General features: G+C 37.7%; 1 protein-coding gene across 1 annotated transcript in view; it reads right to left on the reverse strand.

Annotated features, from left to right (window-relative positions):
- Window positions 1-16551, reverse strand: part of NETO1 (neuropilin and tolloid like 1) — a 109594-nt gene that overhangs the window by 41589 nt on the left and 51454 nt on the right. The gene's annotated exons all lie outside the window — the stretch shown is intronic.

Here is a 16551-nt window from a genome sequence, read left to right on the forward strand (position 1 = left end):
GTTCTGACAGGAAGAATAACAAATTCAAGAATCAGTTTGTTTCATAGTGATCACGCTCTTAGCAGATATTATCCTATGTATTATGTAAGATTGTGGGAGTATTTCTGGGGTATGTTGGAGTGTCTTCCGAACAGAAAGGACAGGACAACAGATACCGAAATACCTACAGCACACAAGCAGTATTGGCAGTGAACATAATATAAACACAATCTGAGTAGTATAGCAACATAACAATAGTTATACAGAATTTTATATATCTATCATTTATTTTTAAATGGACAAAATGACAATGACAGAAGAAGTACAGCTACAGGCAAATTCACAAATACAGATTCTTGTTTAGCAAAAGCAAATTAAAAAGGCTGCAATGCAGATAAAAAATGCTGACTATAGTTATACCACATATTGTATGACAAATCTAAATCAAATCCATGCAGCTAATATAAATGGAATGTATAATCTTTCCAAGGCTCTTTAGAGTTATGTAAATAACCTTACATTTTTCTTTTAAAATCTTTTTTTCTTTTGTATAGTTTGTAATTACAGTATATATGTGTATGGGGGACAGACATATTTGCTTAATAAATAAGCAGGTTATGCCTGCTTTTCATTGCTACTCAATGGTTCTGTTTTACTGCTCTTTCTCACAGTGTAAATGTATCAATAATTTGACTCACTAAAAGCAAGGCACTTCCTATGTGATTAATGTGTCATCTTATCTTAACAGTCGTTTAACAGTTAAACTGGCCATACATGTTACCTTTTTTTTAGTTTAGTACCACAGGCTGAACAAACTAAAACACTTGAATCCCCCATCTTTGCTAAACAGAGTTAATGGTGGAATCTCCCCTGCCAGCTATTGTATTCAATTAGCCAGCATCCACAGCTGTCAGAATACCCAAACACTGACTGCAGCTGATTGGCTGCCAGTTTTCCACCTGGCTCTGTTCACAAAAGTCAATTGAAAAATCTACTTTTGTTGACCTGGGTGCTGCTGGCAGGGCCACCCACGGATTGAATTTCAGCTGATTCAGCAGGATTCGGCTGAAATTTGATCTGTGTTTGGCCAGCTTTAGATAGAGTCATTGTAGCAGCTAATCGTCTGTGCCTGTAGTGGCTAATCTGCAAATCTCTACATAACAAAAGATGAAGAGGAAACGTGTAAAAATGTGAAAATTACATCTTAAATAAATTCACAGTAAAAAATACACTATACCCTTTCCTTTAAGATGTTCACTACATTTAAACTGAACAGCTGAATATTAACAATCTGGAATAGTCATAGTGCAGGAAATATATATTGTTGTGCACTTATATAATTTTCATATTTAGCCATGTTGATAAAAACACAGGTCTATTAAGGTCAACCTTTTACAGATTCTAGCAAGGTATAGCGACAACATTGTAAAACTCTTGCCAGTTTTGTTGTACAGTAGGAAAAAGAAAGAACAGTGATTGGTTAATTCCCTTGTTCAAAAATACACATATGTTCCTTTAGCATTTTAAACATTAGTAACATATTTTGCATTGATGGGTCATTTCATAGCCCACCCTTACTATAAAGAGCCCCTTCTTTGCTGATTGCAAACCTGTATTTCCAGCATTCACAGAATTGCATCTCATGTTTCTCTGTCATTTTCCCAGATGTTAGAATAGGTTTTGCATTCATTCAACACATAAACTACATTTCAGAGCAAAACATCCTGAGCATTTGTGAACAGAAATAGCCTAAGCTGTTTTTAGGGTATACAAACCCCCTATAGTATAATTTGATAAATATACTCCAAGATAATGCAATGTTAGTGATTTCTTCCCGTGCTAGAAGGAACCTGGCACAAACTGAACTTAGGTAGAGAGGTGCATGTGCACAGATTTTAACAAGGTGTGCATCCTTGACAAACTGAAGATGAAGTCCACTAACTGATTAACTGCATTTCTCTCTGTATTAAATGGCCAACCTGAATTCTTTATGGAGTCCAAAGTCAAGAATGATTTCATTTTTCCACATTTTAATAAATTAATGCAAAACACTGCACATCTTCTGTAACATTCCAATTATAACAAGTAAATAAATAAATAGAGCATATTGTACCAGAAAAAGCTTTTACAAGAACTGAGATAATTAGCCAGAAATTTAAAAATAATGGCTGTATAACAGTTGTTACATTTAAACAAGTTTTAATACACATTGTATTATGAGTGTCACGACCATTGCTGCTTAATGTATGGGTTAGGACCCCAAATTTTAGAATACTTTTGGGGCTGCCATATTGTTAGAAATGATATTCAATTGGTTGGATTCTATTGAGAAGAAATTGTATCCTAAAGTCCTAAAGTGGGGTAGCCTTAAAGGTAGACCCTTGTCTTTTTAATGTACTGTAACTTTCTTAGATACATACTGTATGTAAGAGATCTTTTTTTTTCTAAACAATATTTTCAATGAATGTTAAAGTATTAGATTCTACATAGTACAAATTGGTAGTCTATGTGAGACTGCGATCTAGAGAACAGGTAGATTTAAATGTAATCATGGTGGACCTTTTCTACCCCTTTTGTTTATCTCCCCAGCCCATATTTTCAGGGAAATGTGTTAGTTTATCCTTTTGGTTTCTACACTCCAGTCCTTTTCCCCAAAATATTTACAAATAATGCACAACACAGAAATAAGAAGCACGCCCTCAGCATCTTTTGTGTGTATAAACCCTACAATATTCTCGCCCTGTTTGACTTTTTATTCTATCCACTTTATTACACACCTTTCCTACAGCAGTCTTTAATCTCTGCCCTTTGTTTTGCGAGAGTTTTTGTCTTAATATTTTATCTTACTCAAAGTATTCACGTTGAATTAATTTAAAGCTTTCTCTTACATTTTATTTCTGTGTTGTATGGGTACACAGCTGTTCACATGAATACCAGGTATGGTTTATGTGAAAACCACTACATGGTTATTGTTACAATATGAGGTTTATGTGAAATATCAGTTGGCAGATGTAAATAGTCATGTATATAAATATACATTATCTTAGCTAAAATGTGATCAATATGTGTGCGGACTTTATTTCCATATCATGTATTTTTGTCTGTTCCTGGGGAGGGTGTTAATATAATCAATTATATGTGAAACAATGGCCAGGGTGTATTCAGTTAGTTTCAGATGATATGTTAATGAAAGACAATAGGTTGGGGGTAATTCCTACAGCCAGGTTGTTGCCAGATTTGTTTTTCTAAACAATGGGGCAAACTCTCTTTTTTTGCCCAGATTTCAGCTTGTCTTTTGTTGTGTATAAATCGACCTGGTGAAGCACTGCACATTTAAAATTTTTCCTACAACTATCTTAGTGATATCTGTCCCACCAATCAGTGCCACACAAAGTTAGTCTAAGAAAGATAGTTCCATAGTAATAGATTGTACACAACTGTGGGTAAAATAATTTTTTTGACCACAAACATGATGCAATTAACTGGTGACTATTGGATATATATTTTAAAAGGTATATGTTTTGTAATAATTATATGTTTTATTGCATGTCTTGTCTGATTACCTATTTTGTACTTAATATTATGTTATAGCATGCTTGATCATTTCCATGTAAATAGATGACTGGTTTGATATTTACTTTTACTGTACAGTAATACATTTCTGTTGTGTTTGAGCTTTACCACAAGTGTCCGTACATAATTACGAGGGTGGATGCCCAGCTCATAAAGCTGTCATATCTCCAGGAAAATCTCTTCTGTTAACAACTATAATCAACAATTTGCATTAACTACTTCAGCTCTCATACCTATATAGCTCTTATGGGTCAGCATAATTTTTACATTCCACTATGGGCCTGTTCGGCGATATCTTTGTCATTACTTAAGATAACAAAGTAATACATACTGTTAGGGGGAACTAAGCTTTCTTTTGTCAATGTTGTTTTGTCAAAATTATTTAATTTTTTATGGAATCTGTAGACAAAAAGTATTATTTCTGCTTTGACCAGTACCGCATAGGTTTTTAAAAGTAGTTTAACCATAAATAAAAACTGTACATTTTATTATCACAATAGACGCTGCACCTTTATGTTGAAAAGATTTAGAATACTGCAGAATTAACTGGTCCCCTGAGCAGTAGTCCTGATGTACTGTTTTAGAATGGCTATATTCCCTTGCAGGGTCCTGTGGAGCCACCTTTATGTGTGTTAATAGGTTGTGTGTGCCTCCACAAATACACAGGAACAGCAAGACAAGTCATCACCCTGCTTCCCCACCTCCAAACTAGTAAATGGACAACTGCTGGAGCTTGCTCTGTCCCTTGTGATCTTGTACTGGACAGGATGTTTTAGGGCAATGAGGTGAGAGAGTTGGAGCCAGCCTTGAACCATATAGGGTACACTTGTCCTTAAGACACTCATGACCAGAAGGTGGAAGGGGAACTATTAAACCAGTGATTATCCTTAATCCCAGAAGTGAGTGGAGCAGGGAGTACTATATATCAGCAGCATTGGTGAGATGTGCTGGTGGAGAAGCACTACTGATGTGCTGAGTGAACTACCTCAATCAGTGTACAGCAGAGTGAAGGCAGCCAGCACTGTGCAGAGTCGTCAGTGGCGCAGTTTCCCTGTGGCTGTAAGGAATTCTGGGTTCAGGTAACAGTGGCAACTCCTTTTGAGGCTGTTTGCCTCTTTCTCAAGCCTTTGAGAAGTTCACTCAGAACATTAGTAGTGCTGCTTTTGTATACAGCCAGAATATGAGCTATAGAGATAATAATAAAGCAAAATAGGAGTGCAACAACCTTGTGCAATATCTAAGTGACATCAGAGAACAGAAAAGAGGGGTAATGTATGCACTCACAAAAGACAGGTAAAAGCCAGCATTTACATCAGCTGCGGGGCTCCGATATGGAACATCATATGTAAAGTGGAAAAATCTTTAATTTCCCTGGGACAATTGTCAGCTCAGGAGGTAGGTGGAAATGTCACTAGCAGTAGTGGGTATATATGGCCTTGAACCAGTGAGAAGTTCACTCAGAACATCAGTAGTGCTGCTCCACCAGCACATCTCATCAATGTTGCTGATATACAGTAGAGTACTGCCTGCTCCACTGACTCCTGAGATTTAGAAGTGCTGCCCTTTGTGAGTGCATACATTATCCCTCCTTTCTGTCCTCTGTGGTCACTTAGATAATGCACAGGGTTACTGTGCTTCTGTTTTGTTTTGGGGTTTTTTAGTTTAAAAGCACCTGTCAATGGATTATGAATTACCTCAGAAGTGTCTCAAACTGATGTTATCCACACAAGCCCAATAATTCCACCAACACATAACCTAATAATAGCATGCTGCTTCTAGCAGACAATAGCAGGAACTAATTAATTGAACCCATGTGTTGCAATTATTATGAAACTATGAGTCCACTCTGCCTCCATTCTCACCTAGGTAAGAATTATGTGTAATTTGCTCCTGAAGCCTGGGATATTCATGTCACATATCCCAGGAGGCATCCTCTTACAGACAGTGGCGGAAGGAAGAAGGATCTTGTATCAATTGTCCAGCTCCAAGAACCTGGAAGAGACAGTCATCTCCACATGACAGAAGAAAGCAAGAGAACAGTGTGGGAGTGGGCAGTATTACAGCAGAACAAGCCTGGATTCACTGGGCATGCAAGTAAGTTATTTAGGCTTCTAAACTGAAGGGCTCCGGCGGCCAAAGAGAGCTTAAGGATCAGCCAAAGCTACGGCTGGATTCTTTGGCTCCTACGTGAATAACCCCCTTAAAGATTATTTAAGGGGGTTATGTACACAAAGCTCAGCAGCAGCAAATGGGCTGGAAGTAGTGATTAGTACTAATACAACAGGGTAACAAAATACAGCATTATTGGATCCTTAAATAAGATTGATGAATGCTTAATTCTACACCCAAACTGACTGCCCGGACATACTACTTGCAAGGAAACTCCATACTCGACCTTCGCACACTGCAATCCACACAATCCAGAAATTTGATGGTTCTCTCAAAACTCCCAGCAGGCCTCCAGAAATTTCACTTGTACATCCCATCAGACCCAAACCCATATATGGACCAATTTTGCTCTAATCTCCCAATCCCATCCTCATTACAGACCTGTAAGGAAACTTTTGAAAAAGAGATTACTGCAGCAGAAGTATTATTAGCTATCACACAATATAAATCATTAAAAGTAGGGTTGCACAGATGCCAAGTACAGTACTCGGTACAAGTACGAGTACATGTACCGATACTTTTGAGCTCCAAGACTAGACTAGACAAAAATTCAAAAAATAGGAGGCAGCTGTCATTTGTAAGGAGCACACGGAGCTCCCGGGATTTGTACATCTCTGTTTTAATGTATGATTTTGTTTTTATAAATATAAATAAAGGGATGCACCGATACCAGTTTTGCGAGTACGACTACTGGTACTTGCCGAGTACTTACAAGTACAAGTACTGATACATTTTTGTTTATTGTCATGTGACAGTTTTTCTAAAACAATACAGACTAATGATTTCAGGACAGTGGTGGAGCGCCAGAGCCAGGTCCCAGCTGCAACCGCTGCAACCCTGGTAGTTCTCATGGAAATGCCATGTATCTGTACTGGTACTCGAAAAGTATCTGAGCATCCCTAATTCAAAGACCTGGGTCCTGACAGATTCACTGCATTATATTTAAAAAAATATGCACTAAAGCTGGTACCACAACTGGTTAAATACTTTAACATGCTCTGTCTAGGCATGCCCTTAGGGAAGAACTCCAACAGGGCCAATTTCTGTATGATACCTAAGCCCCAAAGAGAACTGTGTAATGTTGCAAACTATAAAACACTATTGTTATTCAACTTTGATTTAAAATTATTGGTGCAAATATCTGCAATCATCTTAATGGATTATTTGAACAATATATCCATGTATATCAGGTATGTTTTATCCCCAGTAGACAGGTGTCAGATCAAATCAGAAGGGAAGATGATCTCCGTACTAAAATTGAGTTGGGAAGGTGGGAGAAGCAGGATGAGAAGGTTGCTTTCCCTGTACCCTTTAAGGCAGGGGTAGCAAACCTCCGGCCCTCCAGCTGTGGTGGAACTACAAATCCCATGAGGCATTGCAAGATTCTCACAGCCACAGACATGACTCCCCAAGAGAGATGCATCATGGGATTTGTAGTTTCACCACAGCTGGAGGGCCGGAGGTTTGCTACCCCTGCTTTAAGGCATTTAACATGTTGTCCTGGGAATACTTTTCCAAATTTTGACCAGAAAGTATTTGGGCTTAAATTCATCACTCTATTCCCTCTATTCTACCCCTACAGCTAATATTAAGGTGAAGGGATTCAAATGTGACATTATTAACATGCACACAGGCACAGACAGTGTCGCCCACCTTCTCTTTTATATAGTCATATAAATGTTAGCCATAATCATTTGTGGGAACCCCAACATTTTGAGTAGTAAAATGTGGGGGCAGACACCACAACTGTGACCTCTTCACAAATGACCTGCTGTTGTTTGGTACCTCCCTTATCACTACACTGACCAATGTCAGGGAATTTAGGAATCAAGTATTAAAGTAAATATCAGAAAGTCAAAGACCTTAAATGTCAACATCCCTCACTCCACCATAGTAAATTTTAAAGCTCACTTCCCTTTTTTCTTGGAAAACTGATAGCTTACCATATTTGAGAATCCTCGCTTTTGTTTGCTAACAAAGGAGATTGAAATATAGTCTGCCTACTCACTTTTGTGGACAGGCAGAATAGCCACAATAAATAGACCCTGTTGCCAGAAACCCTTTACTGTTAGAACCCTACCCATTAATGTCCCTTCATCTGTCCTACAAATTTCCAATATTATATCATAAAGTATATTCGGACTACTAGATTTTACAATTCAGCATCAGAGTTGCAGCTGACCTGTCATTTGTAGATCTACAAACATGTACGGCCCTCTTATACCTTTACAGGCATGCATGGCTGTTCTGCAGCTTGTAGTCTTACAGGTATGTGCTCTGTTCCTCCTTTATTGCTGTACTGCTTTGGCTGCATTAGGCATTAAAACATCTTTGGCATTACCTCCTGGTGATCCTTGTTCGCTGCCTGTGTTGACCTTTGGCTTTGTCTCCTGCTATCCTCATCCACGGTCTGCTCAGTAAGGTGAAACTGAGGGTTACGGCCTGAGGTCACCATGCAGCAAGACCCATGTCAACTATCAGAAGCTCTAGTCAACACACGGCTGGTCCTTAGACTCCTCACCCCGGGGGATCTCACACTACATGCTCAGTACTACGGCATTCTGCTTTGGACGCAGACTTTCAGCCACCTCTTGTATCCCATCGACTCTGGCTTCCAGCTGCTCCTTCCTGTTCTGCAGCTCCAGTACATAGTTTTATTATGTTCTTTCTTCTGTGGCTGTTGGCCTACACTGCTCGCACCTCTGAGTTCACTCAAGATGCTGCTGTAAGTGTATGCAGGGTTTACATCCATGACTCTAGATCTTGACACTAGTGCCTTTGCTTGAGGCAAGCATACCCCCTTTTTTATATACAATCAGCCCAAAAATTAGGCCCTTAAAGAAGTTATTTAAAAAATATTTTTTCTTATTTTTTGTTAAAAGACTAATTCCTAAAATGGCATTGCATTTCTAAAAACGTGATACTCCACTTTTTTTAAATAAAATCTATTTTTCACTATGTTTGAGATCGTGGGGGTGATTTACTAACCTAAACACACGCACGCACTAGGTGCGTGTGATTTGTACACAGCAAAACGTATTTATCAACCAAAAAGTCTCTAAAAGCATATTTCCACTAATGCCATATATGGAAAAATCATGCACATGATGCATATATAATGCTGCTTCACAGTTTAGACAAAAATGGTTAGCTCATGCATTTACATTCCTGCATTCATCAACGCAAGCAACACAACATAGAGCTAATTTACACAACATCACCTTGCAAATTCATGCAGGGCTTTGCACAACACACCTGCTGGGTGTGTACACACTACAAAGGTGTTTAGATTCCACCCATAGATCATGCTGGGAGGGAACACACTACAGAGGTGTATACATGTTCGTGGTGTGTTTATAAGGTTAGTAAATCAACCCCCATGTCTCACTCACTGTATACAGTTTCTTAACCCCTTCGTGACTGACGACGTACAGTGTAAGTCGCCAGCATCGGGGCTGTTTAAACAGACTCCCGGCGACTTTTGCCGCCGGGACTCTGTATGTGAATCTGTTCCGAAGTTTCTTACCTGTAGATCTTTGTTGCAGCATTACAGTGTTACTTCACTGCCTCACAATTTGCAGTGTAGTCAGTCTGCCATATGCAAGCTCATTTAGTTGGGCTGTCTATCAGGTCTATCAGGCAGGTAGCCTAATGACCAATTAAAGGAGCTTACACAGCAGGCTTTCAGCACTACTGCTACTCGTGAGGCAATGGTTTAGTGATGTCTAAAAAAAGATCTGTTTATGGTAAGAAACAGGTAAAAAAAACTTTGAAATAGATTCACAGAAAATAGTTTAAGAAAATACAGTAAGATATGATGCCAAATATACTGGAAAATAGAAAAAGGTTTCAGATACACTGTTATCTGTAACTTTTAATGTGAAGTGTTTTTTTTTTATTTAGAGCAGTGGATATTTATGCTGCACATATCAGGAGACAGATGTGTCATTGAAGACAGGACAGTACCTGCAGCTCTCCATGACCAAAGTAAGGCCTAACTATACAATTTAGAGAATGCTAATGGAATTTTACACAGGCATCTAAATCAATAGTATATTATATGTTACCCAAAGGTTGCACTAACCTATCTTCTAAAAGACTGTCATCCACAAGTGAAAAAACTCAAGAGGTGCAGCAAAAGAAGTAATGTTAAACTACTTTGTAAAATAAATTATATGCCGCAAAACAAAAAAGGACTGGTTTAACTAGGATCAACTCTCAGTCTGTAGAACTTATGCCTGCAAAAACACCTACTATATTTACCTCTGTACAATCTGCAATGTCAAGTTTGTCTATGAGGGACCAGATGACCCAACAGTCATATTCAGAGGAAACTCTAGGCGGTGACACAGGGAGACATAAGAATGAGGCTGATTTTGAATGTACTGAACCGGCTTCATGTTCATGCCTTCAACTACTGTAGACATTTTATCTTATCTGCAGACATGCCTTGTTCAAGCACTGCATCTGCAAAATCTCAAATGTCCTGTTCTGTTATGCCTTCCACACCTGCAGTCTGTAATTTTATGCCAAGATGTGTTTTCTACATCGTCAAAACCTGTAATATCATGGACAGATATGCCTTTACCTTCTGTAAGTTTAGAATTTTTCCTTCACCTTCAGATACGTTTTCTACATTTGCAGAAGCATATTCCACTTGCTCTAATATGCCTTCTACATTTATGTCCAAGACATTATTGGCAACAGATAGATGCTTTGTCTAGCACAACTACTAAATTATATTTTATCACAATACACCCTATCCAGTCATCATCAAATGATATTAAAGTGTCACTTTTCCAAGGTCATAAAGTTTACTTTCACAATGTGCCTGATGCTTGCATAATTCAAATAAAATTGCTTTCTTTTTGTGTAGAAACCCAAAGATTGTTTTGCTCAACATATATGGGTTTCAGTGTTAGCGGTCAAAGTCCATTCATTACTATTTGGAATGTTGAAAAAATAACTTCACTGTAATACATGTTAAATACTTAATAAATGCATATCTGTCTGCTGAAAACAGGGTAGATATTGAAACTCGAATTATTGTCAATCTGCAAATTAAGCTAAAGGCGAAGAAGGCAAATTAGCCTGGATAGAGACATTGTTAAATTCATTGTGGAAGTACAGTACACAGGATGTTGCAGTGAACAATGCAGCAAAATTACGCAATATATCAAAGAGAGAATGGTACAGGAGAGACTCTATTTAATTAATGATAGTAGCACAACTGAAGAAAGTCTGTTTTGTATTCCAATTCATACAAACAATCTACTGTTTGGACTTAAAAGGTCTGCTCTCAAAGTCAAGGGCATGCAAATCTATCTTGTTTGAAAATTGGTGATACCAGATGGTAGAACAAGCCACAAGCCAACATCCATATTTAGTTTCACTGTGGACCAATCAGGAATTCTATAACTTTCTACTGTATTGCTTGGAATACGTTCCTCAATCCTCTAGCTTTGACAAAGCTGTGAGTGTGGCCAAAAATCTGCTTCATACTTGGACACAATGTAAAAACCTTGCATATCTCATACCTATTTATGCAAATTGTTGATATTGCTAGTCCTGTTTCAGAGTATCTGAAGATCAGAAGATCAGTTTGTTATGACACTTTGATCCATGGTATGTCATATTTACACCCCAAGCAGTTTAATCAGATCAAACAAAGTTACATTTCAAGGGATGTTTAGGTGTCCTAATGCTCCATGCGCCTACACACTGGCAGCTCAGAAGCCCAGAATGCAAGCCATGCCTCAGCTCCTCCTCTCTAATGTGATTGACATTAGTCATGGTAAAAACAGGCTAAAATTATTATTTCACATGGGCGAACAGGCCAAATCAGGGCATTAAATTCACCAAATCCGTAAATCAACAACATGCAAACTTTGGTGTGAATCCTGTATGGCCACAAAAACAAACCTCATCCCTATTAAAGATGTGTTTTGTTAAGAATGAAGAACTCTCTGATGTAAAACATGTAGGGGAATTTTTCAAAACTGGAGAAGACAAAATCTGGAGCAGATGTGCATGGCAACCAATCAGCCTCTCTCTTTCATTTTTAAATCCAAACTGAACAAACTGAAGAGCGAAGCTGATTGGTTGCCATGCACAGCTGCTCCAGATTTATTGCTCCTGTAATGTGAATTATTGTGAGTCTACATAGATTGGTGTATGATTCTGTAAGCTGTAAACCTGAGGTAAGGCAACCATGTTTTCTAACATGTTTTTATTTTCCTTGCAACCTTTTTGGTGGTTAATGTTTTTCAATAGCCAATGTTTTTATTATAATAGTTATATAAAGTTATATGGTTATTCATAAAATTTGATTTCTAGTGCATCCAATGCACACACAGTAGCATTGAGGTCACAGATGGGAGGACATTTTTTTTGCTTGCTTAGTTCTTTGTTGTTTCATCCCGGTGCTTGATCACATGCTTTTTGGGTCATAACTGATTTATTGCTTTCTCTGTTGTGTTCATAGATGACTGGTAGATGTATAGTTAGTTTAGAAATACAGGTCTCAGCATGCCCTAACAAGTATCTTGTTGGTCTTATTAATACAATCAGAGCATGCTTGGATCTTCTTAATTAAATTAAATACTATTAAAGGTCTTTAGTTTTGGGTTACCGGCATATATACCAATGTTTGAAACATGATAAACTATTAATATGAAAAATCTAATATTCCCATATTCTTATACACACCGTGATGGAATGGTTAATGCAGATTAATTACATGAAGTTAGACAGAATGAGTGAATCGCAATAAATTATCCACTCCTGGCAGCTGGAACAGCTCTGGAATATCCCTGTCTTTATCGCAGTTGTTAATCAAAACCCAGCTCCCAGCAAAGGAAGCTACTGAAAGAGAACCAGTTATAAATGAGCATATGCAAGAATTCAGTGTTAACATATTAGCACCATGCAGATTTACCTAAAAAGATTAACATTAAACTTTTATTTAGCTTTTCCTATTTCGCATTTAACTATTTGAGCCAAGGGTCAGTCTGTCAAGTCTGACGATTGAATCCCCTTTCAACTGCCTGGCTCAATGCTGACATTGCATGTTGTCTTCCTACTCATAAGTGCATGATAGAACCATTTTTTTTTTAGTTTCTTTATCATTTTAACTACTGGCGTTTTTTTTATTTTTTTATTGTAAAGCACAAATTATGGCTCTCTCATTTGATAATATTATGAATGGAAAGGAAACACTGTGTATGTTATCCAAAACATAAGATCAGCAAGTTTACTGACAGTAACTATAATCTTTAAAGGGGTGGCTGAGCTTTGATGGAAGAACCATGCTGTAAAAGGTACATCTGCTTAGTTCTAATATTTTTAAAACATAATGTTCAGATTTTTTCATAAGCCCGTTTGTGACTGGTTCTGTTGAATATATAGAGATGTCTTAAAGGAGATTGTCTTAAAGGAGATCACCTCATAGATCACCTCATAGTTCTAGCCGACCTGTGACAATGAGACAGTCACAGGTTGGCTCAGTAGATCGGGAGGAATTGCCTGTTAAAAAGAAAATGAATCAGAATGGCCTCCCAGATTTGTGCCATTGCTTTACACAGAGCCAAATGACCCCTTGCATAGAGAGCACCATAAAAAGTTTAATTACATTTTTCCTAAAAATAAACTAGAATGAAACATGTTAGGGAATAGCAGAAGGACTCTTGATCACTGTTTTCTAACCGGGTCACCATAACTGATATCATATAGGCCAGCGGTGGCGAACCTTGGCACTCCAGCTGTTTTGGAACTACAAGTCCCATGAGGCATTGCAGGGCTCTGACAGCCACAGACATAACTCCCAGAGGCAGATGCATGTTTGTATTTGTAGTTTTGGCACAGCTGGAGTGCCAAGGTTCGCCACCACTGATATAGGCAGTGTAAAGTTTTGTAATAATACTAAATAGAGGCAATCTAAAAGGACTGAGAGGCTGCAAAATAAGACTTGTCATGTTGCCCACCTTTAGAATAGCCCAATATGAGTTTTTTTTTATATCAGGAACATGCCCAAAATACAAGAGCTGGGAATTATGACAGCAGTGTGCAAAGCATGACAACAAGGTACACTCTGGCAAATTTGTGACAAATTCTGAATATGTGGGACCAAGAAGGTATTAAATTGACCCAATTACTACTCTCTACATAAATATCAAAAATAATTGGCAGAAGAAGTGGAGCTTCAGTAACTGCTCAGAACTGACATTAACTGGGGATGTTGATTCATCTATGTGTAGAGTGGTGACTCAAAGTTTTTTAACCTCTTTCCTCAGCCCACAGTAAAATACATTTCAACTACCCAAGAGTACATTACATAGTTACATAGTATTTGAGGTTGAATAAAGAACACCTTTTTACTGTTAATATATTGGTAAAATTACATTAATAACATTAATTAAAGTTCCTAAAAGTCCAGCTGCAGCACACCCTTAGGCCTGGTTCACACTAAGCATATTGTCACAGCAGATCCAGCCTGACCAAAAGCTTTACCAAAAAAATCATATTCATTCATATGGCCCCTGTGCACACCTAAGCGTTTTGTCACAATAAGCAAAACGCCTGTCGCCGGAAAACGTACATGAGCTTCTTATTGGCAGATCTCAGCTCGTTTTGGCCCCATATACTCAATGGGAAACGCTTGAAAACGTGTGTTACAATAAGTTTTGAATGCACGCATTCTGTCCATTGACTTCAATATATCACAATTGGCCCTTAAAAACACAATTAATAATAATAATATATATACCTATACGCGTGTAAAAACATGCCACAACACACAACGTGCAGCAAAAAAACGAGTGTTTTTACGTGCCAAAACGGTAACGCTTAGGTGTGAATCCGACCTAAAAGGGTATATATATGCATGTTTTGTTAATTTCTCTGCTTATTCTAAAATATATTTATGATAATTAAAATATGACATGAAATCCCCTTATAAAAGGTAAGAAAATAATTTTGATATGCAAAGACATTAAAAAGTTATTATTGAGTAAACCGGTGCAAAGGATTAAAGTACATCTACTATGAGAGAATATATATACAGTACAGTATATATATAACCATACTATTAAGAAAGAAAATATGCACAAAACCTTAGTAAATTCTATTTTTAAGCCAAATCATAATCATAACAGCCAGTAACAACAAAATGATAATTTGAAAATAAAGGGAGATAAACGAAAGCCCACACATTTCTCCTGACAGATCTACTTTACCCACCTCAATTCTGTTGTATGGTTTAGAAAACAGCAAAGAGGTGAATATGTATTTCGGAAATGCCATTTAAAAATTGTATTTTATTTATAACTTGCATGTACACAATGTTTGTGATTGTGCTATTATTAGACAATGCAGGTAATGGGCAAAGTGCACAGAGCCAATCAGAGTGATTCTGTGCCTTGTGAGCACTGTGATGGCCAGTCACTGCCAGTGCTTATATCTCAGGGGAAAGATGAGTATTATGAATGGAGTGTAGGCAGCAGAAAATTTAAGGTGGGGGTATTTGATTATGGGATAATGTTTTATTCCTTTCACCCTCACCCTCCTCTCCTGTACATTCCATCTCCATTCTGTCACTGTAGTTACCTGTATATAAATGTCTTCACCTCCTTTATCCTGCACATTAACCCCCTTCATTTTCATTCTCCCACTGTATGTGCCTTGTATGTCAACCCCTTCACCTCTTCCTCCTTCTTGGTATGACCTGTACACTAATGATGCACTGTATCTTGTTGACCTTTACGAAGTGCTGTGTTTTTTCATGGCTTCAGCATTGGTTTTATACTTTATATGCCTGCTGTTATTGTTATTAAACCTAGTCTTGGGCTGCACCTAATGGTCATATTCGTACACACACTTTTTTAATAGTGTTTTGGCCCTATCGTACCTCCTTCCCATGGGCCCTCTCTACTGAAAGAAGAAACAGGGGCTTTCAGGGAAACACAGGGGATGATTTACTAACCTTATAAACACACAACGAACATGTATACACCTCTGTAGTGTGTTCCCTCCCAGCATGATCTATGGGTGGAATCTAAACACATTTGTAGTGTGTACACACCCAGCATGAATTTGCAAGGTGATGTTGTGTAAATTAGCTCTATGTTGTGTTGCTTGTGTTGATGAATGCAGGAATGTAAATGCATGAGCTAACCATTTTTGTCTAAACTGTGAAGCAGCATTATATATGCATCATGTGCATGATTTTTCCATATATGGCATTAGTGGAAATATGCTTTTAGAGACTTTTTGGTTGATAAATACGTTTTGCTGTGTAAAAATCACACGCACCTAGTGCATGCGTGTGTTTAGGTTAGTATTACAGCTAAGCTTTTTAGGCTCCATCTTACTATTACAATACCTATGTACAGTAGTTCTTCTGCACAACACTAAAGCAGAAAAAACAACCTTTCAGGCTAATGGTGCCTGTTCCTATGTAATTGCTAATTTTCTTCAACAATCATAGATTGTCACATAATGTGATGTGGTGTGACAGAGAACAATTGAAACAAATAATATACAGCAGAGATAAAGCCAGGAATCTGAGTATATGGTCTTTTTCACTTCATTGCTAAACTGTCTGACAGGTACTGACAGATAAAGTAATCAATACAAAATAAGCGAATAATTTTATTAAATATTTACTATCAGTAGAAATATATCTCATCTCATAAGACTATTTACATATCAATCAAGTACAAATCAGAGCCTAGTATAAAACAAGCAGATGCTCTGTGTTTAGGTGATCCAATGAGAACAATGGTTGAGCAACACTGCAATCTGAATCTGGCTATCCCCCCCCCCCCCCCCTTG

The sequence above is a fragment of the Nanorana parkeri genome, unplaced genomic scaffold (assembly GCF_000935625.1).
Source record: "Nanorana parkeri isolate BGI_ZX_2015 unplaced genomic scaffold, ASM93562v1 scaffold972, whole genome shotgun sequence".
Lineage (NCBI taxonomy): Eukaryota > Metazoa > Chordata > Amphibia > Anura > Dicroglossidae > Nanorana > Nanorana parkeri.